The sequence below is a fragment of the Rutidosis leptorrhynchoides genome, chromosome 3 (genome assembly GCF_046630445.1).
Source record: "Rutidosis leptorrhynchoides isolate AG116_Rl617_1_P2 chromosome 3, CSIRO_AGI_Rlap_v1, whole genome shotgun sequence".
In the NCBI taxonomy this organism is placed as follows: Eukaryota; Viridiplantae; Streptophyta; class Magnoliopsida; order Asterales; family Asteraceae; genus Rutidosis; species Rutidosis leptorrhynchoides.
This window is the reverse complement of record NC_092335.1, coordinates 194,958,919-194,974,618: the sequence shown is the minus strand read 5'-3', so window position 1 is coordinate 194,974,618 and position 15,700 is coordinate 194,958,919. Positions and strand designations below refer to the sequence as shown.

Sequence of the window (15,700 nt, the reverse complement as noted above, 5' to 3'; positions counted from 1 at the left end):
AGCTAAGGAAATTATGGGTTATAGCTATGGAGGTTATGGGTAATGTTCATGGGTATTATTTGCAAGTCAAACTAGTATTTATCATCTCCGTTACGTCTATGTACTTTCCTGCAATATTGAATCACAATATTAATACGTGAGCATTCATATCTTATCTTTTATATATTAATAGTGCATCCCTGACTAGTGCTTGAGTATATATGTTTATGCATGTTTGTATGTTAAATTTAGTTGTTAATGAATCACGAATTTAATACATATATTACTGATAAAAGGTATATGATATGCATGTTTTTGAAAAGCTGGCGAAAAATCAATAACTTTTCATTTAGAAATCGCGTAATTTCAATGAATGAATTAAAAGATATGGTCAACTGAATTATGATTAACATTAACTGAAATTGCTTTCGAATCTGCAATTGATATTTAAACAACTTGTTTATAAGATTGATAAATTGGATTTTCAAATATTACTAATCGAGTAAATGAATTTCTATATAAGGCACGTCTCGTCTTGTTGAGCAATTGTCAAAATTGATTGTTTTATCATATTCTAAAGCCTTATAAAAACTATAGTCTAATTTTACAAGAATTGGAAAACTATGTGAAATGTTAAAATGTTTTGATTGCCATGATCATTCAACTATAGTATTGAGTCAGATTGACATTTTGAAATGAATTTTGATAACTTTTGTATGTCGATCTCGAGCATTAGGATTGTGATACACTATGACTAGACCTAGCTTGATAAGACATTTATTGACCAACATATGTTCTCTAGGTTGAGATCTATGGTTAATTGGTATTCTGAGTTTCGGTCACGTTTCGGTGAACGACTTTATGTGCTGCTGATGTGCAAAACGTGGTATATGAATTGTTGTATGAAATAGTATGGAAAAATACCGATTAAAGATTGTTACACACTAACGGGCAGTGTACCCGATCGTGAAGTAGTATAAATAATGGTTTAGTTCCGTGTATTGTTCCAAGGACAGTTGGATTAGCCAAACTAGAATTAGAAACTATATTGTGATTAACTAAGTAAATGAAACTTAAAGGTACAAGATATTATGTTTTTGTGACTATTTAACGATTTAGCCAAATCAGAGAAGATTAAAAGTAAAAACAATATTTTTGGTATTTTAAGTTTATATAATGAAAACAAGTGCAAAGAAAACAAATAGGATAGTTTGATTAAGATCAAAGATACAAAATGTTCATCTAGATATTTTACCCTCGGTATTGGATGTAAGTTATATTGTTAAGACCTGATTGAATGAATAGATTTACCAAGAGTTCTCTTTAGTAAACACGCAAACTCGATTACAAGATCAAGGGTTCGCTTTTCTCTATAGTTCTCGTGTTTGTAACCAAATAACTATGATATATATGCTAATCACCCAAATCGACTTACCAAGAGTTCTCTTTAGCAAGTACTCAAGCTAGAATTACTAAGTGAAGGGTTCCCTATCACCTAGACCTTTTCGTTTGTAACTAGTTGATTAGCTAGATCAAAGACTTGAATACCAATTGTCTTTTGCGTTCGCTCTACACAATTCATCCCTATATCGTCTAATCATTTTGATCTAATTTACCCCCTTGGTCCGGTTTAGTAAACAATCAATCTAAGACAAGTTTGATTGTAAATCAATATGATACATCAACAAGAGTTCTCTTATTCAACAACATATCAATTAACTAGATACAAATGATTTAACATCAATAAGCATGGTTCTTTAATTCAAGCTTTAATCTATCACACATGATACATTCAATCAATAAGATTACATCCAATACCTCAGTTATTAATCTAGACAAACATTATAGAGTTTAGCCAACATCATATTAACAAACAAAATAGCAATCAATTAATAAGTAGAATTCATTGTTAAGAACAAGAAATCAACCTAATAAAGAATGAATCTTGGATAGAGAAGGATTGGTTTCTTGATTCTTGGATGTTAGATCACTTGCAAGAGCTTGAAGTTCTCCAAAAATGCTCCTAAAATCGTCTTCTAACTCCTCTGGTTCGTATCTGCTCGTATCCCTATCAATTATTTGGTTTTAAAGCAGTTAAAGTTGGTCAAAAAGCAAAAGTAGGCTGAAACCTACTTCTGGACGGCGTCCAGTTGTAAAGGCCTGGACGGCGTCCAGATTTCTGGATGGCGTCCAGTTGTGAAGGGCTAGACAGTGTCCAGATTTCTGGACGCCGTCCAGATTTCTGGACGGCGTCCAGTTGTGCTGAATTTTACTGTCTTGTTTTTTCCAAATCTCCCTTCATTTGGACGGAGTCCCAATCATTTTGGACGGCGTCCAACATATCTGCAGCCTCGTTTTAGAGCGCTAATTTGACCATAACTTGTATCGGAATCAACTATGATGAAATCACAACTTATAGAATGGTTATAATTCACCAAAACTCTTTATAAACCACTTTCCGATACACTTTACATACCTTTGTGTATTACTTGTAGAAACCGCCTTAACTATCCTTGATTCGAGAGTATTTTACACGATATTGCGAGATATATATATGATGTATTTGAGCAATATCAAAACACCCCACACTTAAACCTTGCTTGTCCTCAAGTAATTCATTCTTACAAAGTAGAAAACTATCAAACACACTTACACAATATAGAGTGCACACATCACACAAGTCACGCAAAACACATGAAACACACACGTTTATTTGAAACGCAAACTCACGCTATATGAAACACACGCTTTAAGTATAACACACATTTATTGTAATCACACTCACGCTATATACACAATGAGAACACACGCACACATTTTTGGGAGTTTAGAGCCAAGTATCCGAAAAATTTGATCCTACGGAAATCAGGACCTTATGAAAACGTTTTATGTTTTTGAAAATATAATGCTAGTTTTTACACTAGGCACGTTTTCCGATTTTTGTCAGATTTTCTGAATTTTGGAAAATGAATGCGGGTTTCCCGCTATTGGTCAAGCCAATCCCTCCCACAGTACCTAACATCGCTAGATGTTGGTAAGAAAATAATGCGTTTAGGAGGATACACATTACGTCCAGATATCATCGATAATCATGAGGTAATCATCTAATCCATTAAGTCAACCATAAAGATTGAGGTTCATCAGGCTTAAAAGCTGATATCTTACCTTTCCGGAGATTGTCCACTGGGAATCTGATCAATCACTGACATTTTGTGTATCATGGTGCGCTTCCCATTTGGCCAGCAAATCTCCCTCATTGAGATAAGCTTTGACTACCAGTTTCCCTGTTTGACGTTGAGGCCTGGTAGATTTCCAGTCGATTTTAGCAATGACTTTTCAAGATTTTTCATCACCCTACAACTGGTCTGGACTACATCTTCTGAATTAAATCAGCAAGTGTGTCATTCGGAAGACTTTACTTCCTTGAGGATGAAATAGATACATCCTATGGGTAATAATAAAGTGGTTGGACGCAACATTATCCTTGTTAGGAGAAAAAATGAGGATCTTCCTGTTTTAGTTTTCGATCTGGCGCGAGGTCCGGTTTCCGACCATGCTATGCAATCACCGATCTCTCACGGTTTACACTCGTATTGGTACAAGTGACCTACAAGTTAGCTTTACTAAACTAGTAGGATTTTCATTCAAATAATTAAATGATAGTACAACTTCAAAGACTATTAATAATTTAAAACATAACTAAACATTTCTTTTCTAGTTTTAGAACACAATGTATGTAAAATGGTTTTGGACAATTTTCGTTTCTAAGGCTACCTGAAAATTTTAAAATTTTGATCATAAATGCCTTAATTTTTGTAAAACGAATTCCCGATAAATTTCTATCTCCCACCCCACACTTGAGATCATGCAAGGCCCTCATTGCATGAAATCAGAAAAAGGATTAAATTTAGAGGGCAAAGTGATAGGGTGATTGTAGAAATTTTCAAATTTTTAACCTGTAAATCGTGAAACATGTAGACGAATGCCGCTGAACTTACTGCCAGCATAAGAGCATCGTCCATTCCTCGATTATCAACATACATACATCATAATAACAAATGTTGCTGAACTTAATGCCAGTCTTTGAAGTTCAACCACGCTGCACAAAATACAAATCACACAAATAATAATAAAAATAACGGTGTTTTTCAACCACAACCATTATCAAACCACACAATTAGTTTAAAAATACAAACCAATATTATTTTAATACACACCATAACAAATAAATAGATTGTTTGAAAATGTAACAAAATGATCATTGGCTCGCAGGCCTTCCGTTATCATAAGGCCAAAAGTAATTTTCTGAGCCATCTCTGCTTCTCCCTGCGAGTATTCCTACTCAAATCGGTTCCTGGTATCCTGCATCAAATTGTTAGTATTATAAATTGGGTAAGGCGGAGGTGGGTTCTGAGGATCAGTGTAATATTGGGGTGTCAGACGTGTTGTTCCATAGTACCGATCGGGGTTGGAATAAAATAACTCGGTGTTATGGTTATTCCAATCAATACCATAACTGTTCCATCCCTGATTATGCACTTGAGCAATCTGGCGTTACTCCATTCCTTGCTGACTCAACCTCATATTATTTACACTATCAACCAAATTATCCCAACCAGATTGGGACGGATACCAATGACCTTGATCTTGAACATTTGTCTGGGCTTCCATTTCCGCTTCTTCTTCCTCTTGTTGTTCCTGTTGTACATTCGCTCCACTACCACTCGCGCCACCTGCCACAAAAGGTACCAAACGCCTATTTGCGTCGTACATCAAAATCTTAGTGTTAACATAAGAAACCTTTTTAAGGGTTTCATTGCATGGTCACATTCTATCAGGCGATTAAGATCAATATTAAAGTGACGAGCAATCCGCGTAATGTAGTGGCCCCCTAGAAGCGGTTTGTCTCTTCGTGCATCCGTAGCGATACCCAGCAAATAGTTTCCAATTAACCCCGGTATATCGGTGTGATAACCCCGTTTTAATTGATCCATTATCCATAGATCCAGAGATTTTACCTTTTCATGTTCTTCGACTCTCGCATTAAAAGTACATGCGATAAGTCAATGGAGAAGCTTATCATCCGGGGTTGCTATTTCGGTATACCTGTGTTTGCTTGATTTGAACGGGCTAGAAGCATTTGGCCCCCTAATCCTTCTCCAAAAGGATTGTTCATTAAAACCCACTCTCCCATGATACTCTGAGCTTATCAAATATTGCCTTAATTGTGCGTCAGTAAGCTCGTGAAAAATACCTAAAACTCTACATAACCCAAAACTACTCAAACTTCTTTCATCACCCCCTAGTCGGAATCTAAAGAAAGCATCCGAGAGTGGATCGCGAACATTATTGAATCGGAAAGTTGAGTAAAATTCTTTACATAGCACGGGAAACACTTGATCGTGTAGACTGAAAATGTGTTCCCATGCATAGGTCAATATGTTATTATATGGTATAGCTAAAAAACGAGTGACATGGGTGTGCATACCCGCCTCAATCAAAGGAGCCCAGTCGAGATACCACGTAGCATTAATTAGCCTACGGGTAATTCGAGCAAAAGTATCCCCGTAATCATCATTGTCCCGAAGATGTTCTAACCATACTATTGGATTATTTTGAGCATGTTCTTCTTCGCCAGATGATGATGATGAATGTTATTGAATCGGTGGTGGTGGTGGTGGAACGTTTCTTAATGTTCTGCCTCTTTTCGGTTGTCCACCTCAGCTAGATTGTACCTGCAAAACATAATAACACCAAACCAAAGAACATAGAAACCGTTGTGTTAATGTTAGCTAAAAACATAACCGAGTAGCAAGGGGAGTTTGTCATTCCATTCAAAGTTTATAAGCATTGTGATTCATATAAGCAAAAGCGTATGTTCAGAATAATTGATCACAGTCAACCAAAGTCAACATAAACTTGCAAATACACTTTCAAAAATTTGGTCACAAAATTCACAATTAGGCTTCAACTTAGGACTCAAGCATGTTGCGTTCATAGGTCATGACCTTTAAACTTGCATTCTAATGATATTCATTACAATCATAGCACAAGCTATCACAATTTAGTTCAAAATGACCATTATAACGCCACTACATTATAGCATTCCATACCATCAATCCACTTCAATAGGCTTAAACAGGTGAGAAACTAGCATACATCTTTCATAAGAACATTACAATTCAAAGCATGCTAAAAATTCAAGAACATTCAATTTATGACCCGGCCAAATTAACAACTACATCATCAACAACAATTAAACACTTCACAAGCTTCATAAACAACACAAACAAACTCAATATCTTGAATTAATTACCCTAATTTCGGATTTCATCACTACAAACCCTAGAATCATGAACATACCCATCAAACATATAATTATTGCAAAATCAAGACATAATGGGTAATTAAACAACTAAGGCATGTTAATCTAAACAAGAATCATGCAAATCAAACACCCCACACTTATCTTTCACCAAATTATACATATAGACATACAAATTAAGTAATTAAGAAAGAAAAGTATGAAAAGAGATTAGCAATACCCTAGAAAACATGATTCAAGCTTGAATTTGAAGGAAGAATTCACGAATTTGAAGGAAGAAATTAGGGTTTTTAGAGTGTTGGTTCGTTTGTGGGATAAGAAATAAGAGAGAAGTGTGTTTTGTGGTTGAAAATTGGGTTAGACTAGGTATAAAACGCATTTTTTTTTCTGGGTTAGGCATCTGGACGGCGTCCAAAATTCTGGACGGTGTCCAGTATTGAAGATCTGGACGGCGTCCAGAAATCTGGACGGCGTCCAGTAAAGAAATATGGGACGGCGTCCAGAAATCTGGACGGCGTCCAATTACACTAAAACGTACTGACTTATTTTTGAGAAAACCCTTTGAAATTGGACGGCGTCCAAGGATTTTTGGACGGCGTCCCACTGGTCTGGTGGCTCAAAAACTCATAAAAACTCCCATTTTCAACACACAAACGTTCATATCATCCTCATTGATCATTTTGTACATTAAAAACAATAAAACCAATCATAAAAAACTCAATTCACACTATTTACATGCGCAAACTTTCTTTAACGAGTCGTTCACCCAACTCGTCCCCATTTTGATTTAGGCTTTGTTCTCGAAGTTGAGGCTAACCTCATCTTTGATTTCCAGGGGACCATCAACATAGTGCTTAACCCGGTGGCCATTCACTTTAAAAATTTCGCCCTTCCAATTCACCACTTCAATTGTACCATAAGAGTACACTTTTCTAATAACAAATGGTCCCGACCATCGGGACTTGAGTTTTCCTGGCGATAACTTGAAATGGACATTATAAACAAGGACACGATCTCCTTCCATGAATTCTTTTGGACTTTTCAATCGCTTGTCGTGCCATTGTTTGGTCTTTTCCTTGTAAATTAGAGAGTTGTCATAGGCTTCAAGCCTCAACTCGTCTAATTCATTTAACTGGGTCAAACGTAACTGACTCGCTTCCTTGTAATCCAAATTGCATGCTCTTAGCACCTAATGCGCTTTGTGTTCAATCTCCAAAGGGAGATGGCATGCTTTTTCGTATACCATTCAGAAAGGAGTGGTTCCAATAGGTGTTTTGTAGGCCGTGCGAAAGGCCCACAATGCATCATTTAACTTAACAGACTACTCTTTTAGATTTGTACCAACGGTCTTTTCAAGTATGCATTTTAGAGATCGATTGTTATTCTCTACCTGCCCACTTGTTTGAGGATGATAAGATGTTGAAATTTTATGGATCACTCCATATCTTTTCAACACCTTTTCTAATTGCTTATTGCAAAAATGGGTGCCCCGGTCACTGATAAGGGCTTTAGGCGTGCCAAACCTTGAGAAAAGTTCCATTAAAAAGGTTACTATAACTCGGCCATCATTTGTGGGGAGAGGTTTTGCCTCCGCCCATTTGGAAACATAATCAATGGCTACGAGTATGTAGAGATAAGAATGAGATTCTGAAAAGGGCCCCATAAAGTCAATTCCCCAAACATCGAACACCTCGCATACTTGGATGCTTTGTTGAGGCATTTCATCCCGTTTAGTGATTTGACCGGCCCGTTGGCACGCGTAACAAGCCTTACAAATGGCGTAGGCATCTTTGAATATTGTAGCCCAATAAAAACCGGCCTCGTAAACTTTCCTCCTCGTAATTTGGGGACCAAAGTGCCCACCCGTTGGACCACGGTGACAATCAAGAAGAATTTGAGTGCATTCCTTTCCCGAAACGCACCTCCGAATCATACCATCCGCGCAACGCCTAAAAAGATAAGGGTCTTCCCAGAAGTAGTATTTTAGTTCACTAAAGAATTTCTTTTTTTCTGATGTGACCAACCGGTTTCTAAGTACCCTCCAACAAGATAGTTGGCTATGTCAACAAACCAAGGATCATCAATTTTCTCAATTTTCATGAGATTTTCGTCTGGAAAGTTATCTTGGATAACAGTCTCATGGAGAACCTCAAGATTCGGGTTCTCAAGACGAGAAAGGTGATCAGCAGCTAGGTTTTCAGCCCCCTTTTTGTCTTTAATATCAATGTCGAATTCTTGCAAAAGCAAGACCCAACGTATTAACCGGGGTTTAGCATCTTGCTTAGCAAACAAGTACTTTAATTCTGAATGGTCTGTATAGACAACCGTCTTTGCTAGTACCAAATAGGATCGGAATTTATCAAACGAAAAGACAATTGCCAGGAGTTCCTTCTCGGTGGTAGTGTAATTAAGTTGGGCTCCTTGCAATGTCTTACTAGCATAATAAATAGGTTGGAAATGTTTTTCAATTCTTTGCCCCAAGACGGCACCAATAGCAAAGTCACTAGCATCACACATAAGTTCGAATGAAATTGACCAATTCGGCGATATGAGAATGGGTGATTGCGTGAGTTTTGCTTTAAGGAGGTTAAAGGCGTTAAGACACTCGTCCGTGAAGACAAATGGAGCTCCTTTCTCAAGAATTTGTTCATCGAGGTCGCAATTTTAGAAAAATCTTTAATGAACCGACGGTAAAAACTGGCGTGCCCCAGAAAACTTCTTACACCTTTCACATTTGACGGTGGTGGTAATTTGGCTAGGACTTCCACTTTAGCTCTATCCACCTCTAATCCCGCACAAGAAATTTTATGACCTAATACAATGCCCTCTCTTACCATAAAATGGCATTTTTCCCAGTTAAGTACAAGATTAGATTCTTCACACCTAATCAACATACGCTCAAGATTATGAAGACATGAGTCAAAAGAATCATCGAAGGCTGAAAAGTCATCCATGAATACTTCCATAAAGTCTTCAATCATATCATGAAAAATAGCTACCATACACCTTTGAAAGGTAGCAGGAGCATTGCATAAGCCAAAGGGCATACGTCGATAGGAGAAAGTACCATAAGGGCATGTAAAGGTGGTTTTCTCTTGGTCCTCAGGTGCTATAGGGATTTGGAAATATCCCGAGAAACTGTCAAGAAAACAATAAAAGTTCTTTCCTGCTAACATTTCCAACATTTGATCAATATAAGGAAGGGAAAAGTGGTCTTTTCGGGTAGCATCATTTAATTTTCTATAATCAATACATACCCTCCAACCCGTGATAGTCCTAGTGGAAATTAATTGATCATTTTCATTGGTGATAATGGTCATGCCACCCTTTTTGAGTACACATTGGACCGGACTCACCCAAGGACTATCCGAAATTGGGTAAATAAGACCCGCATCTAGGAGTTTGACAATCTCCTTTTTAACGACCTCTTGCATATTAGGGTTCAATTGCCTTTGTCTTTATACACATGGCTTATAGTTATCTTCCATTAATATCTTATGTGTACAATAAGAGGGACTTATACCCTTGATGTCATGAATTTTCCATGCTAGAGCCAGTTTATGGGCTTTTAACATGGAAACAAGTTTAGACTTCTCACTTACAGAGAGTTCGGATGAAATGATAACCGGGAGAGTAGAATTCTCTTGAAGGTAAGCATATTCCAAGTGACTTGGAAGTGGCTTGAGTTCCAAAACGAAAGGTTCTTCAATCGATGTTTTACATCGGTACTCATTTTTTATATCCAACTTTCTGTATTCTTCATCATTTGGCTCATAACCGTTAGCCATCAAGGTGGTCAATATCTCCACTTCTTCCACCATGTTTTCTTCATCACCTTCTGCCAAAATTCATTCTCCCGAACCTTACAATTCTGGAAATTCCTGCAACAACTCCGAATATGTGTCTATGGTTTGCACATAATAACATTTATCATCAGTAGACTCGGGGTATTGCATGGCATGGTCAACGGAAAAAGTTACCTTGACATCCTCAATACTAAGGGTCAATTTATGCCCATAAACATCTATCATAGCCCTAGCGGTATTGAGGAAAGGTCGACCCAATATAAGAGGCACACATGTGTCCTCTTCCATGTCCAAAATTACAAAATCGGCCGGAAATACTAGGTTACCCACTTTTACTAACATATTCTCTAAAATTCCACGAGGGAATTTAACAGAGCGGTCTGCTAGTTGAATTTTCATTTGGGTTGGTTTTAGTACTCCCGGGGTCTAGCTTAACATATAATGAATAAGGCATTAAATTTATGCTAGCCCCTAAATCCGCTAATGCTTTAATGCATTCCAAATCTCCTAGGAGACATGGTATGGTAAAACTCTCAGGATCTGCTAACTTCTTTGGTATTTTGTTCATCAAGATTGCGGAACAATTAGCATTCATGGTGACTGATGAAAGTTCCTCCATTTTCTTCCGATTAGTAAGTAAGTCTTTTAAGAACTTAGCATACTTGGGCATACATGAGATTACATCAATGAAAGGCATATTTATGTTAATTTGTTTAAACATATCTAGAAATTTTGACCTTTCGGCTTCTAGCCTTTCTTGTTGTTGCTTCCGTGGGTATGGGAGCGGTGGTTGATATGGTTTCACTACGGGTTTCTCCCGTTCTTCCTTTTCAACCACTTGTTCCGGCTCCTTAACTGGTTCATCATTTTTGTTCAACGGAACACTGAAATCAGAATTTTTGGGCATTCTTGGGGCTTCGTATGCTAAACCACTCTGTGTGGTGATAACATTGGCGTGCTCATTTCGGGGGTTCTTATTGGTATCGCCCGGTAAACTCCCTGGTTTTCTTTCACTCAGTAAACTAGCTAAACCACTCATTTGCTTCTCCAAATTCTGAATTGAGGCTTGTTGGTTTCTAAACTGGTGTTCGTTTTTCTCGTTTGTTTGGTTTATATTTGTGACAAGCTGAGTTTGTGATGCAATCAACTTTTTCAACATACTCTCCAAATTTGACTTTTTCTCTTCCTGTTGGGGTTTTTGATAAAAACCCGGAGTTTGTTGTTGGAACCCACTACTTGACCCTTGTTGGTAATTGGAATTTTGACCTTGAGGGTTGTATGGGTTGTTAAAGTTTCGGTTAAATTGGGCTCTTCCTTGAAATTGATTATTATTTCTTTGGCTTATGAAAGCCACTTCTTCTTTTTGAGCCATTGTTAAATCGGCATCACAATCTTTTCCTAAATGAAGACCACCACAGTATTCACAACCTACCTTCATGCTATGAATTTCCTTGGTGATTTTGTCCATGTTTCGAGCAACACCGTATATTTTCACACTTGGGGAACTAAGGTCATCATAAGCACCGGCGCTATGGACTTGAGCATTACGAGTAATTGGTCGTTCTTGATGCCACTCATGAGAATAATTGGCTTGCTTTTTGATTATCTCATAAGCCTCTTGCTCGGTTTTGTCCATGAGTGAACCTCCGGCCGCTTGATCAATGGAAATTCGGGTTGCAACATCACAACCCTTGTAAAAAATTTGAACTTGTTGGAAGGTATCCAGACCATGGTTTGGACAACCTCTTAGCATTTTGGAAAACCGATTCCATGCTTCATATAAGGTTTCCATCGGCTTTTGACAGAATTAGGTAATTTCTTGTTGGAGTCTCGCTGACTTAGAAGCTGGAAAATATTTCTTAAGAAATTTTTCCATCATACTATCCCAAGTTTCTATCGTAGCCTCGACCAATGAAGCTAACCAACTTCATGCTTCCCCGTGGAGTGTCCATGGGAAAAGTCTTAAAAATATGGCCTGGTCAGTGTCAGGTTTAAGTTTGAAAAGAAGACATATCTCTTGAAAAAGACGAATATGTTCGTTTGCATCTTCATTCGGACCACCACCAAATTGACATCTGTTGTTAATCATTTGGAGAATAGGCAATTTTATTTCAAATTTTTCCTCACCTGTGGGCGGAGTAATGGCACTACCTTGTCCGGTTCGGGTTGCTTTCATCTTGGCCGCCATTGATTGTCTTGGTACCACCTGCCTTGCCTCTCCTTCCATTTCAAAATTTAGAGGATGAACAGTTTCACCAAATTCAGAGTATCTTGGCTTGGTTGTACTTGATTCTGAATCAAAAGTTTCTTGCTTTGATGAAGATTCAAAAAGTTTAAGTACTTCTTTTGGGATCCTACCAAGCTTTCTATCAGGTTCTGTAAGCGGTGTAAGTAATGGAGAATCTGAACTTCGGGTATGTGGCATATGCAACCTAAAATCTGTCAATCACACAACTAACAAAACTATTAAACGCACCGATTCTATAAGTTTAAAAATCAAAGACTATTAATAATTTAAAATAATTAAGAAACTACTTAATCACAAATTAGTTAACAATTCTATTTTGACACAAAACTGTCCCCGGCAGCGGCACCAAAAACTTGATGTGCAAAACGTGGTATATGAATTGTTGTATGAAATAGTATGGAAAAATACCGATTAAAGATTGTTACACAATAACGGGCAGTGTACCCGATCGTGAAGTAGTATAAATAATGGTTTAGTTCCGTGTATCGTTCCAAGGACAGTTGGATTAGCCAAACTAGAATTAGAAACTATATTGTGATTAACTAAGTAAATGAAACTTAAAGGTACAAGATATTATGTTTTTGTGGCTATTTAACGATTTAGCTAAATCAGAGAAGATTAAAAGTAAAAACAATATTTTTGGTCTTTTAAGTTTATATAATGAAAACAAGTGCAAAGAAAACAAATAGGATAGTTTGATTAAGATCAAAGATACGAAATGTTCATCTAGATATTTTACCCTCGCCATTGGATGTAAGTTATATTGTTAAGACCCGATTGAATGAATATGTGTGTAAGTTACCTAATAGATTTACCAAGAGTTCTCTTTAGTAAACACGCAAACTCGATTACAAGATCAAGGGTTCCCTTTTCTCTATAGTTCTCGTGTTTGTAATCAAATAACTATGATATATATGCTAATCACCCAAATCTACTTGCCAAGAGTTCTCTTTAGCAAGTACTCAAGCTAGAATTACTAAGTGGAGGGTTCCCTATCACCTAGACCTTTTCGTTTGTGACTAGTTGATTAGCTAGATCAAAGACTTGAATACCAATTATCTTTTGCGTTCGCTCTACACAATTCATCCCTATATCGTCTAATCGTTTTGATCTAATTTACCCCCTTGGTCCGGTTTAGTAAACAATCAATCTAAGACAAGTTTGATTGTAAATCAATATGATACATCAACAAGAGTTCTCTTTATCAACAACATATCAATTAACTAGATACAAATGATTTAACATCAATAAGCATGGTTCTTTAATTCAAGCTTTAATCTATCACACATGATACATTCAATCAATAAGATTACATGCAATATCTCAGTTATTAATCTAGACAAACATTATAGAGTTTACCTAACAATCATATTAACAAACAAAATAGCAATCAATTGATAAGTAGAATTCATTGTTAAGAACAAGAAATCAACCTAATAAAGAATGAATCTTGGATGGAGAAGGATTGGTTTCTTGATTCTTGGATGTTAGATCACTTGTAAGAGCTTGGAGTTCTCCAAAAATGCTCCTAAAATCGTCTTCTAACTCCTCTGGTTCGTATCTGCTCGTATCCCTCTCAATTATTTGGTTTTAAAGTAGTTAAAGTTGGTCAAAAAGCAAAAGTAGGCTGAAACCTACTTCTGGACGGCGACCAAGATACTGGACGGTGTCCAGTTATAAAGGCCTGAATGGCATCCAGATTTCTGGACGGCGTCCAGTTGTGAAGGGCTGGACGGCGTCCAGATTTCTGGACGGCATCCAGTTGTGCTGAATTTTACTGTCTCGTTTTTTCCAAATCTCCCTTCATTTGGACGGAGTCCCAATCATTTTGGACGGCGTCCAACATATCTGCAGCCTCGTTTTATCGTTTTAGAGCGCTAATTTGACCATAACTTGTATCGGAATCAACTATGATGAAATCACAACTTATAGAACGGTTATAATTCACTAAAACTCTTTATAAACCACTTTCCGATAAACTTTACATACCTTTGTGTATTACTTGTAGAAACCACCTTAACTATCCTTGATTCGAGAGTATTTTACACGATATTGCAAGATATATATATGATGTATTTGAGCAATATCAGCTGCTAAGGTGAGTTTCATTTGCTCCCTTTTTAATTGCTTTTGCAATCTATATTTTTGGGCTGAGAATACATGCACTTTATTTTAAACGCAATGGATACAAGTACATACTAAATTTTACATCGAGTTTGAACCGAAAATCCCTTAGCTTTGGTAACTAGTAACTGCCGGTTATAAGAACTGGTGGGCGCGAGTAGTTATATATGGATCCATAGGGCTTGACATCCTCGTCTATTCCAGGTATAGAAACCCTAGCCTGAACTATAAAACAGAAGTATACTATTTGAGTTTAGTACACATTGGTTTGCGTGTATTGTACATGTTGGTTGCATGTATGTTAAAACAGGAGTACTTATTATATATACGTTAAAGTTTAGTTACCAGGGTGCTCAATCTTGTAGAATATTTTGATAAACGTTTCTAGATGAAACAACCGAAATCTTGTGATCCACCTTTATGTACAGATTATGCAAAACATTAAAACTATGAACTCACCAACCTTTGTGTTGACACTTGTTAGCATGTTTATTCTCAGGTTCCCTAGAAGTCTTCCGCTGTTTGCTTATATTTTAGACAAGCTATGTGCATGGAGTTTTACATGGCATATTTTTCAAGGAAACGTTTCATTCACCAAATCATCACCATGTATCTTATTTTGACTGCATTGTTAATGGAAGTACAATTGTAAACTATTATTTACGTTGATTGTCTATATGTAGAAATCATCAGATTTTAAAAACCTTCGATTTAAATATTCATTTATGGTCTGCCTTTTCAAAAGAATGCAGTGTTTACAAAACGTATCATATAGAGGTCAAATACCTCGCAATGAAATCGATGAATGACTTGTTCGTCCATATAGATTTGGAGCGATCGTCACAGTTGATATCAGAGCATTGGTCTTAGCGAACCAGGTCTTGCATGAGTGTGTCTAACTGATAGTTGTTAGAAATGCATTAGTAAGTCTGGACTTCGACCGTGTCTACATGTCAAAAGTTTTTCTTATCATTTCTTGTCGAAAATTACCTGTCTATCATCTTAAGTCTAAACGCGTCTTATTACATTGATTGCATAGATAGTGTATAGACAAAATTCATATCTTGGCATATCTATTACAGTAAACTTTGCCTGACATCTTCCGTAAAATCCTCCGTAACTTATGGGATTATGGTATTATAAATACACATGTAAACTATGTATTGAGGAATACCATATTAGTCCTATAATCTATTCCATTCCAAAAATCTTTTCCTT

General features: G+C 36.9%; 1 non-coding gene across 1 annotated transcript; it reads left to right on the top strand.

The window, feature by feature from the left end:
- Positions 1 to 11,834: 11,834 nt before the first annotated feature.
- LOC139903580 (small nucleolar RNA R71) lies at positions 11,835 to 11,941 on the top strand. Its single transcript, XR_011778390.1, has one exon. It is a non-coding gene; the product is annotated as a small nucleolar RNA R71 (small nucleolar RNA).
- The last annotated feature ends 3,759 nt before the right edge of the window (positions 11,942 to 15,700 follow it).